Source organism: Pteropus medius, unplaced genomic scaffold (assembly GCF_902729225.1).
Source record: "Pteropus medius unplaced genomic scaffold, Ma_sr-lr_union100, whole genome shotgun sequence".
NCBI classification, from domain to species: domain Eukaryota; kingdom Metazoa; phylum Chordata; class Mammalia; order Chiroptera; family Pteropodidae; genus Pteropus; species Pteropus medius.
The window spans coordinates 191436-213403 of NW_024351072.1; the positions used below are offsets into that span (position 1 = coordinate 191436).

The 21968-nt window shown below is 38.6% G+C and overlaps 1 non-coding gene and 1 pseudogene across 1 annotated transcript; both read right to left on the bottom strand.

Moving 5' to 3' along the window:
* Nucleotides 1–10780: 10780 nt before the first annotated feature.
* Nucleotides 10781–10899, bottom strand: LOC120586067 (5S ribosomal RNA). The gene has a single exon (XR_005648590.1). It is a non-coding gene; the product is annotated as a 5S ribosomal RNA (ribosomal RNA).
* An 8577-nt stretch (nucleotides 10900–19476) lies between these two features.
* Nucleotides 19477–21015, bottom strand: LOC120586039 (ras GTPase-activating protein-binding protein 1-like; annotated as a pseudogene).
* Between the last annotated feature and the right edge of the window lie 953 nt (nucleotides 21016–21968).

Consider the following 21968-nt stretch of genomic DNA (forward strand, 5'->3'; position numbering starts at 1 on the left):
AGGTACAACTCCAAGAGGAGACACTGGAGAAGAACCAAGCTGGGTCTGTAAGAAATCACACATGAGATGGAACACATATTTCTGCTGTATCCAGGTTGCTTGAACCTCACCAAAGTACTGAGAAGATCACTACTATCTGGACAGTTGGGCATGTTTTATTGAGAAATTATTGGGAAAAAATGATTTTCTTCTTTCTGTAATATGCTTCTGCACTAGTAGGTTGGTTCAGTAATAAATATGTGAATCTTTTTAAATTGCCGTTGTATTCTGATTTGTGAAGTAAGTATTCGATGATACAAATATTCTCTGGCTACCAGATACTTAGTGAGGAACTGATTTTTAAAATTTTATTTCATTGTAATAGCTCCATGTGACTAATGGCTCTTAAACCTTTTGTTATGGAAAGTACATCTATGTCATCCTCATACCTGAAGGTAGCACATTCAAAATAAGTGGTATCTTTATATGCTTTCCTGTGATGCCAGTCCTCAATACAGAGTAGGAACCCCAGGAGTTGACAAACTTATGCTGCATGTTTTTCTTTGGCCTGTGTACTAAATTTCTGCATTTTTAAATGGTTGGAAAAAATCAGAAGTATATTTTGACACTTAATAAGTTAAAATTTACAGGACATTTATGTACCAGGCACTGTTCTAAGTACTTGGGATTAGTCAGTTGGGAGACAAATGTATTGTAAGGCTAATAATGGGCAAGTCATAGCAGATGTCTGGAACAGGTGGGAAGCAACAAGTGCCCAGACAAAGCTAGGCCTAAAACTCTCATCTCCTGCATGCCTTTCAGTCTCACTGCTCTCCAGAGACCACGTGGGCCTTGCAGGAAAGAAAAATGAGCATCCAATCAGCGAGATTTGCCCAACGTCTCCCAACCAGTGGCAGCCCTCATTACCTGTGGAATTAGAAACTGCAGCCAAGGAAAGGGGAACCAAGTTCGGTGGTAACTCCCTACCCAGTTTATATGGAGCCTGTGCTAGACGTACCTGAGAAGGCAAGTGGCAGGAGATGTTGGGTGCTGTATATAGTGTGTAGGAAGTGGTGCTAGTGGTGGAGTTACACAGCAAAGGGGTCACTATTTACAACACTAGGAGGCTCAGATGGCCACACTCCTTAGGAAGGACCACTCTGCTTACGAATGAGCTACAAAATAGCAACCAACCCAGGAACCTGGGATCTTTGGAACCCATTTTAATTTCTACCTGCCCTTAGATGTCAAATATTTACTCTAATTGCATTAGTGTTGCCTCCACATTCAAAGACAGCTGCTACTGTGAACAGTAGTTGGTAAATGTTACCATGCTAAAACTTACTCAAGTCCAAAGCACAGGGATCTGATACAGTTAACTTGCAGTGATACAAAATTAACCATTTTGGGGTGTCAGAAATACGTCTTCTATTTCCCGTTGATTTGATGTTAGACTCTGCCAGTAGGGGGCCGGAGAGTAACAGGTTGGAAGAGGGCAGGGATTATTTCGGTGTTTGTTTCAAGCAGATCAGCAAGCAGTCAGGCATCCTGGCAACATTTTAGCATAGTGGAAGGTTGCTCTCATATTTCAGTGATAAGTACTTTACAGCCTGTTAGCCACCTCTGGTGGGTAGCACGTTCTTGTAGCCATTCATGACTGCATCTCAGCTGGGAGAAGGGCTCATTCACTTTTCTCTCAGGTCCAGAGGAAGTAGTTGCTTTCAGCAGATACTATCTCATCATACCTTAGAGTTCTTTTATTCTTTCCAGCAATTAGCTATTCTTATTTTTTTATATTAAATTTTCCTTGTTTAAATTACTGGTATGTGGTTTCTCCTAATTGGAACTTGATTCACATGATATATAATGATAGATCTCAGCAGTTTTGAGGTTATATGACACAACAGATTGAATGCAGTAGATAAGAGAATTTAGCTGTCTGCTACTAAGCCAGATAGTAAAGAGATCTGCAAGAAATGCAAAACACCACTCTTCTCACTCTTTTTATTTGTTATTTACATTTATTGTTTTAAAAGCCAATAAATAAATAAATGCCTTAACCTCATTCAGAGTAGATTGGGACACTCTCACAGGCCCAGGGAGATTGTGAGATGGTCAAGGTCACATTAATGGCAAAGTGAGATTTCTCTACAGACCTCGAATAGGTAAGATTACAATTGAGAGAGAAAGTGACATGGACGTTAGTGTTGTCTGGCTGTGTATAAGGGGTTTCTTTTGAGCCTAGGACTTGAATACAGGTTCTGGTTCCAGTGGCCCCTTGCTAGTTTGTCCAATTAGTAGTTTGCTCATCTGTGAAGGACTATATTCTTTTTTTCCTGAGGGGTAGAATAGGAGCTTAGGATTTATATTTACACACAAGAAGTACAGCATAAAATGTTGGCTTTTGCAAGATATGCAGTCAACCCTGTGGTGTTACTGCCCATCCCTTGACAGCCTGCTGAGAAGCAGGCAGCAGCAGAGTGGTAGTCAAGAGATGGCAAGTTGAAATCTTGTTCTTCGCCATTCACCAGCTGGATGCCTCAGTGTCATCTGTGCATGGGCCCAGTGGGACCCCTCTCAGAGGGCTGTGAGGATGTAATCTAATGCACTAAAGCACTTCAGTGCCTGACTAGAAAAGGGAGAAGAGGAATGGGGAGCGAGCAAGGTTAAAGTTTTGATGCTGATCTCTCACCAGCGGACATGTGCTGTATGCTGAGTAAAGCTAAAATGAGATACAGGGGCTGAAAATAGTGGGGAGAAGCAGGTCATCGTTGAAGTCAGGCAGGGATGGTCACTGACAGGCTACTTGAGGCTGCTTTTCTGAAGCTGCTGATGGAACAGGGTAGGATGAGGCTCTCAGCCTTGACCCTAAATGATACTGTGTTCTCTTTGTCAATTTGAATAATTCAGATTCCAGCAGAGCTGATAATATAGATTTTTGGAGCTGTTTCATAAATACAAAGATGCATATGATAGTAGCAGTGAAGGAAATGATAGAAAAACACTGAAAAGCAAACAGCTGCATAGGTCAGGCCAGTGTCATTTTCTAGAAGAAGCAAATACAAAGGGAAAGTTTAAAAGTTAACACCCCTCTCTGATATTAAACCTCACTACTATCAATACTGAAATTATAGGCTATGTTTTTTTAAAGTTCCATTGAATTATAACACAGGAAAGTACACTTATATGTGTATATGTATAAGCTCTGAATTTTCACAGGCTGTATCAGGTGTCACTACCGCCCAGATCAGGAGCAAAACATGATCAGCATCCCAGAAGCCCTTCCTTGGGTTCCCTTCCAGTCACCATTACCCCTAAGTGTAACCAGTGTTCTAACAGCATAGATTAGTCCTGCCTGTTTCTGCATTTTATATACGTGGAATGATAAATTTCATTTTTGTGTCTTGCATCTTTTGCTCACCATCATATGAGACTAACCTGAGTGTGTGCAGTTGTGCATAATCCATTTTCATTGTTGCATCGGGTTCTGGTGTGAATGCACCACAATTTATTTCCCCATTTTCCTGATGATAGGCATAATTTCCAGTTTGGGGCCTTGATGAATAGTGCTGTTATGAATGTCTTTGTTCATATTCTTTGTTGGATATATGTACGTATCTCATTACAGGTGATTTAGTTTTCATTTTGATATTTAGGATGTATAGATACAACAAAAATGCTTTTCTAATGAGAATAAAGCTAAAATTTCTATAATGAGTATGTGTTTATAATCTGAAAATTTTTTAAAGAAAAGGAAAATTAAACTTGAAAGATTTTTCAAAGGTTAGGGTATAAAATGCATTCACACATATATTAGCAAAAGCCGAGGGAATTTAATATAAGCCGTCAAAGATGTCTCATGGAACTGAAGGTCAGGGGGCAGCCAGGCTTCAAGAAGAACCAGAACCAGGGTTTTGGAAGCCATTGAGCCACGCAGGCAGCTCTCCTCTCAGGGCCTTTCTTACAGCACCTTTATGCATGTCTGCTTTATTCTTGTTGTCCCTCTTGGCAGACCTGCTTCCTCTCCTCTTAGCACAAGGCCACAACATTGCTTCTTCATCTCAGGTTGGGCGACTAGAGGAAATGGGTGGGAATCCCTGAATCCCAATAGCATGATCATGAGAGGGCGAACCTGAATGGCCCAGTCAAGAGTCAATCAGTTATAGCTGAAGGGGCAGCATCCTGTATAATCATGATTGCCCTCTCGGTGGGCTCCACGGCCCCCAAATAAAGTAGTATTGGCTGAGCAGTCATCCCCAAGAGCATTTATTTCAGTGGAGCTCTGAGTTGGAAACAAGACCTGTGCACTAGTCCTGGTGTTGCCTCAAGAAATCCCTTACCTCTCTGGGCCTTTGTCCTCCTGTTTGCATGTATTCACCCAGTGCTTTCTACAGGCCTTTATGTTGGTTTTTGTTTGTTTGCTTTTCTGTGGGCATTTTCAGAAGCTTCTAAGAATACTTAGATGTGGGAAAGATAACATGTCAACGAGAGAGAATCCTGAAACAAATGAGACAAATCTTTGAGCTATGGGATTCGAAAAAGACATACCCTTTTGACCTAAAACCAAATTCTTGGGTTTGGGCTGCAAAGACAGGACTCCAAGCTAGAATCAAATGTTACTCTCTCCAGAGACTCAGTGACAATTCCCAAGTTCTTATGTGAAACTTTTCCTTCTGGATGGAGCCCTTGCACACTAAGGCCCAGCAGTGCCTGTCTCTCAGTGTTCTGAGACACGTATTTTGATGGGTTCCAAATAGCACAGGGTCGAGGTAACTTTTTCTGTTTTTATCAATTCTTATGGTTGCCATTGAAAACATTACAGAAATAAAGTAACCATATGGGAAACAGTGCAGGATATGCATGAACTCTGTGTAATATTCTTGCAACTTTTCTGTAAATCTGAAACAAAGTATTTACATAAAAATGAAACAATAGAGCATTTGCAATCTTGCTTCCTGACATGTAATCAGTTTGACTTAAATAAATTTATAAAAAAGAAACAAAATAACCAAATGCCTAAGCCTAGAGGTGAAATTGATTACATATGCATTTTCTTCTAAAAAATTTTTTTTCGGGGTGATTCCATAGAGTTGTGGTTAGCACGTCTGCTTTACACGCAGAAGGTCCTGGGTTTGAGCCCCAGCGGGGTCACGGCCCATACCCGGGGTGTACCAGGCCCCAGCCCCTAGGCGTGCCAGGCCCCCCGGGTGTGCACCATGAGCGTGTGGGAGGAAACGCCTTGCCTTCTGAGATCCAGTTCTTAAGGGGAGACAGCAACATCTGAAGGGTTGGTGGAAGTGGGGGTGATTAAATTAATTAAAAATTTTTTTTCCAGTAAGTTAACATTCAATGCTATATTAGTTTCAGGTATATGGCACCGTGATTAGACATTCATATAACTTAAGAAGTGATGTTCCCAATATATATAGTTATTACCATATATAGTTATTACAATATTATTGACTATATTCCCTATGCTGTACTTTACATCCCGTGACTATTTTGTAACTGCCAATTTGTACTTCTTAATCCCTTCACCTTTTCACTCAGCCCCCTAACTCCCCTCCCATCTGGCAACCATGAGTTTGTTCTCTGTATCTATGAGTTTATTTGTTTCAATCATTTGTTTATTGTTTTTTTTTTTTTGGATTCCACATATAAGTAAAATCATATGGTATTTGTCTTTCTCTGACTTATTTCACTTAGCATAATACCCTCTAGGTCCATCCATGTTGTCCCAAATGGTAAGATTTCATTCTTTTCTTATGGCCGAGTAATATTCCATTGTATATATGTACCACTTCTTCTTTACCTAATTGTCTATTGATGGACACTTAGGTTGCTTCCATATCTTGGCTATTGTAGATAATGCTGCAGTGCACATAGGAATGCATATATCTTTTTGAATTACTATTTTGTTTCAGATAAATACTCAGAAGTGGGATTGCTAGATCATAATGTAGATCTATTTTTAATTTTTGGTGGACCCTCCATACTGTTTTCCATAGTGGCTGTACCAATTTGCAATCCCACCAATGGTGCACAAGGGCTCTCTTTTTTCCACATCCTCACCAACACTTACTGTTCTTTGATTAATTGATGATAGTCATTCTGACAGGTGTGAGGTGATATCTCATTGTGGTATTAATTTGCATTTCTCTGTTGATTAGTGTCGTTGAGCATCTTTTCATCTTTTCATATGTCTGTTGGCCATCTGTATTTCCCCTTTGAAGAAATGTCTATTCAGGTCCTCTGCCTATTTTTTAATTGGATTGTTGGGGTTTTGTTTGGTTTTAAGTTGTATGAGATCTTTATATATTTTGGATATTAGCCCCTGATTGGTTGTATCATTGTGAATATCTTCTCTCATTCAGTACGTTGTCTTTTTGTTTTGTTGATGGTTTCCTTTGCTGTGCAAAAACTTTTTAGTTTGATGTAGTCCCATTTGTTTATTTTTTCTTTTGTTTCCCTTTTCCAAGTTAATATTTCAGGAAAAAAATATGACTAAGAGCAATGTCAGAGAGTTTACTGCCTATGTTTTCTTCTAGGAGTTTTAAGGTTTTGAGACTTACATTTAAGTCTTTAATCCATTTTGAATTTATGTGTAAAAAGGTGGCACAGTTTCATTTTTTTTCATGTATTTGTTCAGTTTTCCCAACACCATTTATTGAATAGACCATCTTTATCCCATTGTACATTTTTGCCTCATAGATTAGATGACCATATTGGCATGGGTTTATTTCTGGGCTCTCTATTCTGTTCCATTGATCTATGTGTCTGTTTTTATGCCAGTACCATGCTGTTTTGATTACTATAGCCTCATATAGTTCGATCTCAGGTAGCATGATACCTCCAACTTTGTTCTTCTTTCTCAAGATTGCTGTAGCAATTTGGGTTCTTTTGTGGTTCCATATAAATTTTAGATTATTTGTTCTACTTCTCTGAAGAATGGCGTGGGTATTTTGATAGGGATTGTATTAAATCTATAGATTGCTTTGGGTAATGTGGACATTTTAACAATGTTAATTCTTTCTATCCATGAGCAGATGGTTCCATTTATTTTTATCTTCTTCCGTTTCTTTTTTTAGTGTCTTATAATTTTCCAAATATAGGTCTTTTCCCTCCTTGGTTAAATTTATTTTTTGGAGGGGGTGCAATTTTAAATGAGATAGTTTTCTTAATTTCTCTTTCTGATAGTTTGTTATTGGTGTATGCAACTATTTCTGAGTGTTAATTTTGTATCCTACTGTACTGAATCCATTTATCAGTTCTAATAGTTTTTTGGTGGAATTTTTAGGGTTCTCTAAATATAGTTTCAACATGTGTATTTTCAAGTGTGACGCTCAAGGAGACATGCTGATGGGAGAGTGAGTTCCTGGTATGTTTACAAATCACCAAAAGGTGTTGAGCTCTACCTATGATGTCTACATCATAAACACCAACCTTAAGGTGTGTCTATAGAGAAAATGTATTATTTCTAGGCTGTTCGGTCTTAGCACAACCCTCCATCTAGGTGCTTTGGTTAATTGCATGGGGGCAGCAGAGGGACATGGAAAGCTCATCATATATCTTTCATTTACTAGCTTGGCAACTTTAGGGGAGTTACTTAACCTCCCTGAGTACGTGTGAAATGGGGGTTAATAAGACTGTGCTAGAGACTGTGACAATTAAATGGGAGGGTGTGTCAAAAGTGCTTGGTCTATTGTTGGGACTTAGTAAATGGTAGCAATTCATCTTTCAGAGTTCTCAGTATAAAACTGTAAACCGATATGTTTTCTTCTTTCCTTTCCCTCCTTTCCTTTCTCCCTCCCTCCCTCCTTTCCTTCTTTCCTTTGTTTTCTTCATTTTTGACTGGATTGGGGAGAGGGGTGGACATTTTCTGTTTCAGCAAGCAGTTAACAGAAAGTTCACACTGGTGTAGATATTCAGGCCCAAACTGAAAACTGAAAATTTAAAGTGAAGGGATAACAAATAAACTGCTGAAAGATTCCCTCGTTTATGAAGGAAGTAGAAGTCTGGAGTCCAGCTCTATTCTTAAGAAACAGTAAAAGATTGCAAAAAGACGAAGATGTTCATTTCCAAATAGGAGCAGCCAAGAATAACATTCATGCATTTAACAAATATTTATAGAATGTATACATAACAAACAGTGTGCTGGCTGCTGGGGCTATAGTGGTGAATAGGCTAGGCATGGGTGCTGTTCTTGGGGATCTGACAATGTGTGCAGTGGCCACACACACCCCTGCAAGTTTCTTGATTTAATACTTGTGTACAACATATTCTTATATTTTTATTTTATCCTATTTCATTAAAAATGGATTTTATGACCCATTAATAGGTTGCATCTACAGTTTGAAAAACACTGATCTAGTCAGGGAGATAGACACATAGACAATTATCATACAATATTATAAGTATAATGATAGAGGTATTCATAGGGGCCAAGGGAAGTATTCTGAACTCACATATTTTAATATAAAAGGTCTGGTTAAGACTGATGCCAAAACAGTACATGGCTCTACTGCGAGATGCATTTTTAATGTTTTAATCACCAAAGTGACATTCATATGTGCGTAATGTGCATATATTTAGTATATAATTTTGGGATCCCAGAATGGTGACATTTTATACAAACAAAAGCTTTGTGCTTTGAAAGACAGCTCTTCACTGGCATTTTGAAGAACGCTAGAGACAATATATCTTTCTACTATCTATTGCTGGTAACAAACTATCCCCAAACTTAGTGGCTTAAAACATTTTGCTTCCATCACATTTTGTGGGTCAGGATCTTGGGCAGGCCTTGGCTGGGTGGAGGGGGCAGTGGGAGCTCCTTGGCCTCTCTCTCTCTCTCTCCGCATGGCATCTCATCCTCCAGGGCCTCTCATTGTGACTTGGGCTGCTCACAGTGTGATGATCTCAGTATATCTTTTGCTGTATTTTATTGGTCTAAGCAGTTACAGAACTCACCTGGATTCAAGGGAAGGGAATATAGACCCCACCTGCCATTGGGAAGAGTATCAAAGAACTAGTGGTCATCTTTAACTCATCACAGCATGGTGTAAGATTGGGGACAGAGTATCGGAATCAAGAAATCTGAAGCCGAGTTCCAGTTTTGCACATAGACCATTATCATAGAGTATTATAAGTGCAGTGAGAGAGAAGTATTCATAGGGGCCAAAGGAAGTATTCTGCACTCACATATTTCTAGATGTAGCAAACCTGCCACTAACAAACCACTTCAGCTTTTGAGACTTCTGTTTTCTTCCATTTGAGATGAGGAAGTTGCTTCTAAAATCATGAACCTCTAATGCTACATTTGTAACTCTCTAAATGTATGTCTGATACGGTGTTCATTAGATAAAGTGTTTTGTAGGGCTCACAAATGTGAGAAGGGCATGAGAATGAAAAGCAAATGAGTTACGAAACAACAACTATTAGTTTAATCGGAAATCCTGGCCTGTGGATCTAAATTCAAGGTCAGCTGCCTCCAACTCCCACTTGTTCTTTCCACAAACACCCATTACAGACTATGAGGTAGACACATAGTACTGAGGGCTGGGTTCTGAGTGCTGAGTGCTGGGCTACAGCAGTGAGCCACATCAACAGGACCTCGTCTTCATGGCTCACAGTCTATGGGGCATGACAATGGTCTAGTGCTGAGCGCTGTGGTGAGGAAGGCATAGATCTTTGGGAACTTGTCCTGAACATGGGAGAGGTTGAAGAAGAGAAAGCTGAGTCCTAAAGGCTGAAGAGGAGTTAGGTCTAGGAGGTAGAGTGTGGCATGGTCTTATCCTATGCAGAATAAATGGATTGTAAAAAGGCCCAGTTGACAGAGAGCTGGGAGATATTAGAGAACTGAAAGTCACCCTGTGTGGAGGGAGTGTAGAAAGGAGACGTAGTGGGGAGTGAGGAGAGAGGGTGCTGAGAGGGAGTAGTGATAAGGGTGGAGAGGATGAGACTGGAGAGATAAGCAAGGGACAGATCATGGGGAGCCTCTAAGCCTTGAGAGGGAGTTTGGATTCTATCCTGAGGCTCAGTGAAACATTGAAGGATTCGGAATTGGACAGTGGCCTGTCAGATTTGAGTGTAAAAAATCACCAAGGTTAGCAGTGGACTGCTGAGATCGGACTGGTTGGGGTGGGACAGGTTAGGCTAGAAGTAAAGACTGGTAAGAGTTGGTGGTTTGTAGTCCAGGTAACAAATCATGGTGACTGCACTAGAGCGGAGGAAGTGGAGATGGAGTGAAATGGACAGATAAGAGATTTAGTAGAATTGACAAGACTTGCACTGAGTGAGGGTAGGAGAAGAGAGAAGGGAGTTCGCAAAGATGACGTCCAAGTTTCTGGCTTGAGTAACAGGGTGGGTGGTGGTGTCATTTACTGAGAGAGAAAGACCATGAGAAGAATAGTTTTATGGTAGGAGAGCAGAGGGATCAAGGGTTTGGTTTTGGATGTACAGTTGACCCTTGAACAATATAGATTTGAACTGTGTGGGTCCACTTATTTGCAGATTTTTTTCAATAAATACTGTAGATATATTTTCTTTTTCTTATGATTTTCTTAATAAAATTTTTCTTTCCTCTAGCTTACTTTATTGTAAGGATACAGTATATAATGCATATAATGTGCAAAATACGTGTTAATTGACTTTATGTTATTGGTAAGGCTTCCAGTTAACACCAGACTATTAGTAGTTAAGTTTTTGTTTGTTTGTTTGTTTGTTTGTTTTTTTAAGCAAGGCAACCCTTGGTTGACCTCACAGATTGCAAGGACCTTGTCAGCTTACAATCCCTTATTTTTTAAGCCTACAGCACCTGGTCTTCCTAGGCGGTCTCCCATCCAAGTACTAACCAGGCCCGACCCTGCTTAGCTTCCGAGATCAGATGGGATCGAGCTTGTTCAGGGTAGCATGGCTGTAGACAGTAGTTAAGTTTTTGAGGAGTCAAAAGTTATACTTGAATTTTTGGGGGTCGGTGCCTCTGGCCCATGTGTTGTAGGGGTTCAGTTGTATTTAGTTTGAGATGGCCATAAGATTTCCAGGTATAGATATTCAATAGACAGTTGGGTTATGAATATTCAAGTCAAGAGAGAACTGGAGGTCGTTGTGGGGTTAGGGGAGGGGTTTTACTTTGACCTGGGAGTGACAGCTTGTTTGCACTATGAAGTGAATGACAGGAGAGGGACAGGTAGGAAGACAGAGAGACATCAATGTGAATAGTCAATGAATCAAAGCTCTCTAGGGCTGGGAAGAGATGAGTCAGAACAGGACCAGGGATTTGTCTTATAGAGGAGAGCCTAGGAGTTAAGAGTTCAGACTCTAGAGTCAGACTGTCTGGGTTGGAACACTTGGTTCTATCACCTTCTAGCTGTGAGACCTTGGGCAAGTCACTTACTCTCCCTGAGTCTCAGTTTCCTAGACTATAAAACAAGGAAATTACGAGAACCTACCTAAGTTTGATCTGATGAGTAGAAAAGAGTTAATGCACATAATATGACTACCATAATGCCTGGCAGATAATTAACACTGCATAATTGGTACCTGCTGTTATTATAACAGGAGCAAAGAAGGGAAAAAATGGGTGCACATGCAGGTCAATTCATCCTTTTGGTTGCAGGAAGTTAACCAAATTCTTTTTAGTTGCTTTCTATCTTTAGATGAACTAGAAAGTGATGTTATCTACTGGGGGGTTACCTGCTAATGCCTCTGGGGGGAGAAAAGCCACTCATTTGGCATTGATTTAGCATTGATTAGGAGACAGGACAGTCCCTGCCAACGGAGAGTCAGTCAACAAACAGCCACTTAAATCACTAAGACTTGCTTTTATTTTTTGTTCATTTATTTTTTAACATTTTAAAAATTAAGTTTATTGGGGAAACATTGGTTAATACAATTATATGGTTTTCAGGTGTACATTGTAATTTGACATCTATATATTCTATTGTGTGATTACCACCCAGAGTCCAGTTTCCTTCGGCTTCCATATGTTGTCCCCTTTGCCGCCACCCTCTCCAGATCCCTATATTTGACCCCCCTTTGCCTGTCTACCTCTTCCCTCCTCCCCCACCTCCTACCCTCTGGTGACCACTAGTCCATTGTCCATGTCCATGAGTCTCTGTCCTGTTAATTTGTTGCTTTTAGGTTTATATCCCACATATAAGTGATATCAGGTGGTTTTCAACTTTTTCTGTCTGGTTTATGCTTAGCATGATCATCTAGAGGTCCATTTATGTTGTCGCAAATGACAGTATTTCATCTCTTCTTATAGCTGAGTAATTGTCCATTGTATATATGTACCACATTTTTATCCACTCATCTATTATAGGACATTTCGTATGCTTCCATGTCCTGGCCACCATGAATAATGCTGCTATAAATATAGGTGTGCATATATCTTTTCAGATAAATGTTTTCAAGTCATTTGAGTAAATACCCGGAAGGATTGCTGAATCATATGGAAGATCAATTCTCAGCTTTTTGGGAAACCTCCATGATATTTTCCATAGTGGTTGTAACAATTTTGTAATCTCACCAGCAGTGTATGATGGTTCCTTTCCCTCTGCATCCTCTCCAACATTTGTTATTACTTGTCCTGTTGATAATTGCTATTCTAACGTGTGAGATGATATCTCAATGAGGTTTTGATTTGCATTTCCCTAATAGCTAGCGATGTTGAGCATCTTTTCATACATTTGTTGGCCATTTCTATGTCCTGTAGGGAGAAGTGTATGTTCAGGTCCTCTGCCCATTTTTTGATTGGATCATTTGTTTTTTGTTGCTGTTGTTGTTATTGAGTCATATTAGTTCTTTGTATATTTTAGATATTAGGCCCCTATCAGAGGCATTGCTTGCAAATATATTTTCCCATTTGGATGGTTGTGACTTTACATTGATGATGATTTCTTATGCTGAACAGAAGCTTTTTAGTTTGATGTAGTCCCATTCATTTATTTTTACTTTTACTTCCCTTGCCTTTGAGGTCAAATTCATAAAATCTTCTTCAAGTCCAAGTTCCTTGAGTGTAGTTCCTATGTTTTCTTCTATGCATTTTATTGTTTCAGGTCTTATATTGAGGTCCTTAATCCATTTTGAATTAATTTTGGTGTGTGGTGATAGACAACAGTCTAGTTTCATTCTTTTGCAGGCGGCTTTCCAATTTTCCCAGCACCATTTATTGAAGAGACTTTCCTTTCTTCACTGTATGTTTTTGGCTTTTTTTGTCGAAAATTATTTGCCCATATAAATATGAGTTTACCTCTAGACTCTTGATTCTGTTCCACTGGTCCGTGTGTCTGTTTTGCTGCCAATACCATGCCATTTTGATTGTTGTCGCTTTGTAGTATAAATTGAAGTCGGGCAGAGTGATGCCTCCAGCCTCATTCTTTTTTCTCAGGATGGCTTTGGCAATTCAGGTTCTTTTGTGTTTCCATACAATCTGGTGATTTTTTTTGTTCTATTTTTTTTTTTTTTAATTGTCAGTGGGATTTTGATGGGGATTGCATTTAATCCGTATAATGCTTTAGGTAATATAGTCATTTTAACTATGTTGATTCTTCCAATCCAAGAACATGGAATATCTTTCTATTTCTTTGTATCTTCTTTGATTTCTTTTAATAGAGTCTTATAGTTTTCATTATATGGGTCTTTCACACGTTTAATTAAATTTATTCCTAGGTATTTTATTCCTTTTTTGCAATTGCGAAAGGAATTATTTTTTCAACTTCTTTTTCTGACACTTCCTTGATAGAGTATAGGAACACTATGGATTTTTGAACGTTGATTTTGTATCCAGAGACTTTACTGTATTTGCTTATTGTTTTTAATAATGTTCTTGTGGAGTCTTTAGGGTTTTCTACATAGAGAATCATGTCATCTGCATAGTGACAGTTTGACTTCTTCGTTTCCTATTTGGATGCCTTTTATATCCTTCTCTTGACTGATTGCACTTGCTAAGACCTCCAATGTTATATTGAATAACAGTCTCAATAGTAGACAGCCTTCTCTTGTTCCTGTTCTTAGAGGGAAGATTTTTAATTTTTCACCATTAAGTATAATGTTGGCTGAGGTTTTGTCATATATGGCCTTTATTATGTTAAGGTACTTTCCTTCTATACCAATTTTGTTAAGTGTTTTGATTATAAATGGATGTTGTATCTCGTTGAAGGCTTTTTCTGCATCTATTGATATAATCATATGATTCTTATTTTTTAATTTGTTTATGTGGTGTATCACGTTAATCGATTTGCGTGTCTTGAACCATCCCTGTGTCCCCTGGGATGAAGCCCACTTGATCATGGTGTAAAATCTTTTTAATATGTTGCTGTATTCGGTTTGCTAGTATCTTATTTAGGAGTTTTGCATCTGTGTTCATGAGAGATATTGGTCTGTTGTTTTCTTTTTTTGTGTTATCTTTAGCAGGTTTTGGTGTCAGAATAATAGTGACCTCATAAAATGTGTTGAGGAGTATTGCCTCCTCTTCCATTTTTTGGAAGAGTTTGCGGAGAAAAGGTATTAAATCTTCTTTGAATGTTTGGTAGAGTTCACTGGTGAAGTCATCTGGTCCTGGACTTTTACGTTTTAGTAGGTTTTTGATGATTGTTTCAATTTCCATACTGCTGATCGGTGTATTTAGATTTTCCAGTTCTTCTTGATTCTGTCTAGGAAGATTGTATTTTTCTAAGTACTAGTATATTTCTTCTAGGTTATTAAATTTGGTGTTATATACTTTTTCATAGTATTCTTGCATGTTCCTTTGTATTTCTGCGATGTCAGTCATAATCTCCTCTTTCATTTCTGATTTTGTTTATTAGTGTCCTTTCTCTTTTTTCTTTAGTGAGTCTAGCCAGGGGTTTCTCAATTTTATTAACTTTCTCAAAGAACCAGCTCCTCGTTGTATTTATTTTTTCTATTGTTTTTGTTGTTGTTGTTGTTTTCAATTTCATTTATTTCTGCTCTAATTTTGATGATTTCTCTCCTTCTGCTAACTTTAGGCCTCATTTGTTCTTCCTTTTCTAGTTTTTTAAGATGAAGTGTTAGGTTGTTTATTTGGGCTCATTCTTATTTTCTCAGATAGGCCAGTAATGATGTGAACTGTCCTTTTATGACTGATTTTGCCATGTCCCAAAAGTTTTGATATGTTGTACTATCATTATCATTCATTTCTATGTATCTCTTGATTTTCTTTGTATTCCTTCAGTAGCATGTTGTTTAATCTCCATGTATTTGTGGTTCTTCCTGATTTCTTTTTTCAGTTGGTGTCAAAGCATTATTGTCAGAGAATGTAGTTGGTATGATATCAACCCTTTTATATTTGATGAGGCTATTTCTGTGTCCCAGTATGTGGTTGATTTTTGAGAATGTTCCATGTGCACTAGAGACATATTTATTAGCATCTGTTTTGGGATGGAAAGCTCTGTATATGTCAATTATGTCCAGTTGGTCTAATGTGTCATTTAAGGATGTTATTTCCTTATTGATTTTCTGTTTGGATGATCTGACCATTTCCGACAATGGAGTACTTAAGTCCCCTACTACGATAGTGTTTTGGTCTGTTTCTCCCTTTAATTCTGTTTGTAATTGCTTTATAATTTCGGGGCTCCCTGATTGGGAACATAAATATTAATAAGTGTTATGTGTTCTTGGTGCATGATTCCCTTTATCATTATGAAGTGTCTTTCAGTATCTTTCTCTACCTTATTTATTTTGAAGTCTATTTCATCTGATATTAGTACTGCTACTCCTGCTTTTCTCTGAATGTCATTTGCTTGAAATATCATTTTCCACTCCTTCGCTTTGAGTCTATATTTGTCTTTGGAGCTGAGATGTGTCTCTTGGAGGCAGCGTATGTTTGGGTTTTGTTTTTTGATCCATTCTGCAACTCTGTGCCTTTTTATTAGTGAGTTCAGTCCATTTACCTTTAGGGTGATAATTGAAATATGAGTTTTTCTCATAGCCATTTTATCTTTTGCTTTCTGGTAGCTCGGTGTTTCCATTGCTTCCTTGTCCTTTTGTTTCCGTTTTCTTTATTTTGGTTGGATTTTGTGAGTTTTGCCTCTGGTTCTTCTTGTTTTATGTGATATACTTCAGTTCTGAATTTTTGTTGTGTGGTTACCATTACGAATATGAAATGGATAGTTATATATATACAGTCATCCATTTTCTTCTGCATGTGCCTTATCTCCGTCGTGAATTTGGATCTTCGAATCCTCCCCTTTTCAGTCATTGTTATCTCAATTTGTTCCTATATATGCCGAACGTTCATTACTATCTTGCTATAGCAATTCTCTGCTTATTATTTAAGCTTATAATGCCCTGTTCTTTGTAAGAGTTGCACTCCTCTTTTTCTATTTGCCCGATAGTCGCTTTACTCCTAATTATGTATTATTGTTGTTTTTGTTATTTTGTTTTATGTGAGCTGACCCTTTTCAGTATTTTCTATAGCGCAGGCCTTGTAGTGGAGAATTCCCTCAATTTTTGTATGTCTGGAAAAGTTTTAATTTCTTCTCATATCTAAAGAAGAGCTTAGCTGGATACATTATTCTAGGCTGGTGGTTCCTTTCACTTAATAGTTTAAATATTTGATTCCATTCCTTTCTGGCTTGTAAGGTTTGTGCGAGAAGTCCAATGATAATCTAATGGGTTTTCCTTTATAGGTTACCATCTTCTTTTTCCTGACTGCTCTGAGAATTCTTTGTCATTGATTTTTGATAACTTTAATACGATGTGTCTTGGTGAAGGCCTTTTTGAATTGAGATAATTGGGTGTTCTGTTGACTTCTTGAATTCCAAGCTCCAGCTCATTCCTTAGATTTGAGAAATTCTCATCCACTATTTGCCTGAAAATGCTTTCTAGTCCCTGCTCGTTTTCCTCGCCTTCAGTACTGCCCATTATTCTTTTGTTTCTTCTCCTGATGGTATCAGCTAGTTCTTGTATTTTCCTTTCTTTATTTTTCATTCTTTGGTTTCTCTCTTCTTCCTTATGATTTATTTCTAGATTTCTGTCTTCAATGTCATGGATCCTTTCCTCCATTTGGTCGACTCTATTTCCCAAGCCTGCTATTTCATTTTTCAACTCTTGCAGTGTGTTTTTCATCCCCAGAAATTCTATTTGGTTCTTTTTGAGGGTTTCTATCTCCTTGCCCTGCTTATCTAGTCGTTTTTTCAATTCCTGAAATTGTTGATATGGAACTCATTGAGTTCTTTCAGAGGTACCATCCTGAATTCCCTGTCATTTAAGTTGCATATTTCTATATCTGTAATCTTATTTTTTTGGAGATTTTTTTCCTTCTTTCTGAGATGCCTTGTCACCTTGGTTGTTCACGGTGTTTAATGGACTATTTCTCTGCCTGGCCATTAATGGAAGTGTATCCTGTTGTTTTTCCAGAAAGAAGATTTATTATATAAAGGTCTCTCTTTAGCCTGATGCAAAGAAGACGCTTTTCTTTTGGTTTCCTGTAGGTGGCATCTAAGCCTCTTGGATCCCTGCTTTATATAAAGCCTAAATGTCTTTTTTATTTTCTTGTAGATAGTTAATCACACTAGCTACTCTCAGTTTCAGTCCCTGTCACTGTTAGCAATAGCTTTGGTAGCATTTGCTCAGATTCCCCTAGGGCTCCGTGGTGACCGGTCTCAGAGGGTATGGGGCAGGGGCCCTCTGGGTTGGGAGTTGGGTGCTGCAGCTCATCCTCAGTTTTGGGTATTGCAACCGGGGCCAGTAAAAATCAATTGTTGCTTTATTTTTTTTGTCCTCCCTCTCCTTGCTTTCTGCTTTGAAGACTGGACCCTGCCACCGGCTGTGTGGAACTCACAGCTTTTTCAGGCAAGGCCGTTCAGGGAACTCGCCGCTCCTTCTCCCCTCCCCCTCCTCCTACAGGGAGCTCTGGCTGTGAGAGGCAGCTTCTTTGTTTCTCCCAGTCCACCGCCCAACTCCTGGGGTTCTGACCTGTGGTAGCTCTTATTCATAGATACTACGCTCAGAAGTGCTGGTGTGCACTTTGGGTGTTTTTTGTTGTATTTTAGATGTTCAGCTTATTGTTGTTTCAAGGGGAGAGATCTGAGGACGTGTCTCACTCCGCCATGTTTTTTCCAAAAAACTGATGAGGACTTGCTTTTAAATTAAAGTAGAAATGGAAGCAGTGGAATGACTCCCAATTTTGTAGCCTATTACTGCAACTTATACAGAATTCATATTCAGAAGTACTCGTTCATCTATTTTTTCCTGATCTAGTTTTTTTAATAGACTTTATTTTCTTAGAACAGTTTTAGATTTATAGAAAAATGAGAAGATAATACAGAGAATTAAAGTTCATAGTTTTTTCAAATTTCCTTAGTTTTTACCTAATACCTTTTTTCTGTTCTAGGATCCCATTCAGGATACCATATTGCATATCATCATTATGTCTCCATGGACTCCTATTGGCTGTGATAGTGTCTCAGACTTTCCTTTTTTTTCTAGAAATATTTTAATAAAAATTGGCCATTTCCAAGAAACACCCACTGTATGTCCATCAATAAAAGAGACCATAAGAAAATAGAAAATTTAAAATATGGTCATGACTTAAAAAAACGAGCAGATACTCAAACACGTCAGCAAAGTCCAATATTGTAATCACATTCCTTCTCAGGCTATGATTAGGATTCTGAACAGATAGCAAAATAAAACTGAATATAAATGCTGAACTATTTAGGTCAAAGGACCTCTGCAGAAGCATCTGTCCTCAAAGGCATTCCAGTCTGAGACTCAGTTTCAGAATAAGGCATAACAAATGAACAGAAGACATACCAACTTAAAGAGGGCTTCTACAATTCCCAACATACTCTGAACCTGAAAAAACAAATTGAGACTTTTTAAAAATTATTTTTCTTTAAACAATTGCCAAGACTGGAATCAAAGATAAATAGAAGGCACAACAGTCTTGCTCTCGTTTTGTGTTATTTGGATTGTGTTTTTTCTTTATAAATACAAATTAAATGTGAAAAAAACTCTTCTTAAAAAAACCTTAACATTTCAAGAAAAACGTATCAGTCGTATTCTAGATATTTAAAATCTATTTCACAATTAAAATTTCAGTGGTAAAAACAGTTTTAGAATTGTTTTGTGATCACATATCAAAAGAAAAACAAAAACAAAAACCTCTAACACCTTTTATTGTTTTTAACCAGCTAAAATCAAAATTGTCCATTTTTCCAGTAGTAGTTTGTCCACATCGGGAGGTAGTCATGGTTTTCAAAGAAAAAACAATTTGGGTTTTTCATGCCTTCAAAATGTTTGTCAAATCCTATATTTCTCAATGGCTTTTGAAACATGTAGAAAATAAGTAAGATCTATATACCAAATGTCAGTAATAGGAGAGACACATTCTTTTGGGGAAATGGCTGTTAAAAAAAATCCAGTCTGTATATGCAATGTAAAAAAGGACATTCAGTCTTTTTTTTAAATCCATTTTTCCTAAAATATCATTCCACAACATTGAAATGAAGGACTGAAAGGTGAGGAGGGGAAAGGGAGGGGGAAGGAACACACACCATTAATACAAAAAGTAAAATTGTACAAACTTAAGCAGTTTGTAAGAGACCAGGGTCATACTGCAAGATACCAAAGAGTGGTTCAAGAGGCTCAACATTCTGTAGGAGCCCAGGTTTGCACCACTGCATGAAGATGAGTAAAGACCAATTCACTGCTTTGGAGCAATTCCCCTTCCCACTCCAAATCCTGATTTCTGCAGCATGCCTTTATGCGGAGGGCCTCATTACACCACCCAGCCCATTTCAAGGGCCTCTGGGTCCCCACAGGCAGTTATCTATCCAGTCTTCTTCTCAGGCAGCTCGAGTCTTCTTTTCCACATTCAGATGGATCTCACCTCTGAACATAGGCTATTGCTAAGGGCCTTCTGAACAGGCTAAGAACCATCAATTTCCCACCATTGTCAATGTGTAGTTCAACCACATTCCCACATTTTTGAAAGAAATCTTTAAGCTCTGATTCGTCCACCTCATGAGGCAGATTGCCATTGAAGAGTTGGTGACTATCAGGGTGTCTCACAATTTTGGAGGATTCAACATCACCTTGCTCACCAGCCTCACAGATTGGTCTATGTCCCCTCTGGGGAGGAATATTTATTTGTTGTTCTCACACTCTTTGATTCCTCTGATGCCTCTGTGGTGGAATCTGAGATTCAGGGTTAGACTTCTGGCGAGGCTGTGAAGCTGGTACTTTAACAACATGAGGTGGTATCCCAGTAACTGGAAGAGCTGCAGTGGGTGGAAGGTTCTTACTGGTTACAGATGCCCAGGAAAATGTCCTCAAGTCTTCCTGCACTGTCCAAGCTGTGTCTATAGGTGCTGGAGAAGAATACTTCTGAACATCCTTAGGAGAAATTTCTTCTAAAACTGGCTCAGACTTATGTTGGATTTCAGATACAGGTTCTTGCTTCAGTTCTGGTTCAGGACCAGGCTCTGGTTCAGCAACAATTTCCTCTAAATGTTCTTTCAAGTCATTGCTGATAGTCTGATCATAAAAGTTCCAGAATCATCAAGTGCCATCTCAAATATCTGTTGTCTTTCTTCAGGTTCCTCTACTTCTTCCTCAGATTCCTCCTGAGGCTCACTGACAGAGCCACCAAAGACCTCATCTTGGTATCTGAAGATGTCATTGTGAAAGTAGAACTTATTTGCAACAGAGCCCTCAGGAGCAAGGACAAATGTCTGCATGAATCTCCTTAAAGTCTGGTTGTTATGAGGGAGCAACTCCATCACTTAGACCAGCACACCATCATTCAGAGTGGTATGAGCAACAACATGGCAAATCTTAGTGTGGCAATTGGTGAAGCTTTGTGATATCACTTTCCTATAGATTTTTTTTCTGTCTGTAGACTGGATCTGCTGGCTTTCCATTTGACTACAATCCCCCATGGACATAAGAAGAGTTCTTTCCATAAAATCTGTGTGGCATATCTGGGGCCTGGTTCAGCAGTGTGTAATACTATCTTACAAATTCCCACCTGACCAGCAGGAAACTAGGTTTGTCCATAATCATTGCTTCGGTCAATAGTTATGCCTCTGACCATGTCACTCCACCTCTGGGCCTCCGAGTCCACTGTAAAATGAGGAAAATCATTATACCTACCTCATTACATTGTTGTGGGAGTAAATGAGAGGCACATGAGTTGCTCAGCACAGTGCCTGTGTGGCTGAGCAGGAGAGGAACAAGATTTGTTCCACAGAATAGCAGAAGGCAAAAACCCCTCATGCAACTGCTTCTGCCACATTTTCCTTATTTTTAATAATCTTGACAGTTTTGAGGAATACTGGTCAAATATTTTGTAGGGTGTCCCTCTATTGGATTTTGTTTGATGTTTTCTCTTGTGATTAAACTGAGGTTATAAGTTTTGGGGAGGAAGGTTACAGAGGTAAAATGCCATTCTTATCAGATCATATCAAGGGTACATACTATCAATATGACTTATCACCTCTGATATTGACCTTGATCAAATGGCTGATGTAGTATTGGTCAGGTTTTTCCACTGTAACATTACTCATTCTTCTCTCTTCCCAACTGTACTCTTTGGAAGGAAATTACAATATGTAGCTCTTCCTTAAAGAGTGGGGAGTTACACTCCCCCTCTTTAATGGAGGAGTACCTCCATAAATTATCTGGAATTTTTCTGCATGAAAAATTTGTCTCTTCTTCCCTGTTTATTTGTTTGTTTATCCTATCATTTTTTATCAAAATGGACTTATGGATATTTATTTTACACTTTCTGTTATAATTTACTACTTCTCCAGCCCTAGAATCAGCCATTTCTCCAACGAACCAAGGAAAACCATGGTTCTTTTTATTGGAGAATGATATTAGGAACCAAGATCTGGGTGCTAGGTGTGTTCCATCTGAATAAACTTTAATCTGATCACAAACTTATTATCTTGTAGTAACATGGTTGTTTCTTGTATGTGTTAGGGTTCAACCAGAGAGGCAGGACCAATAGGAAATATATA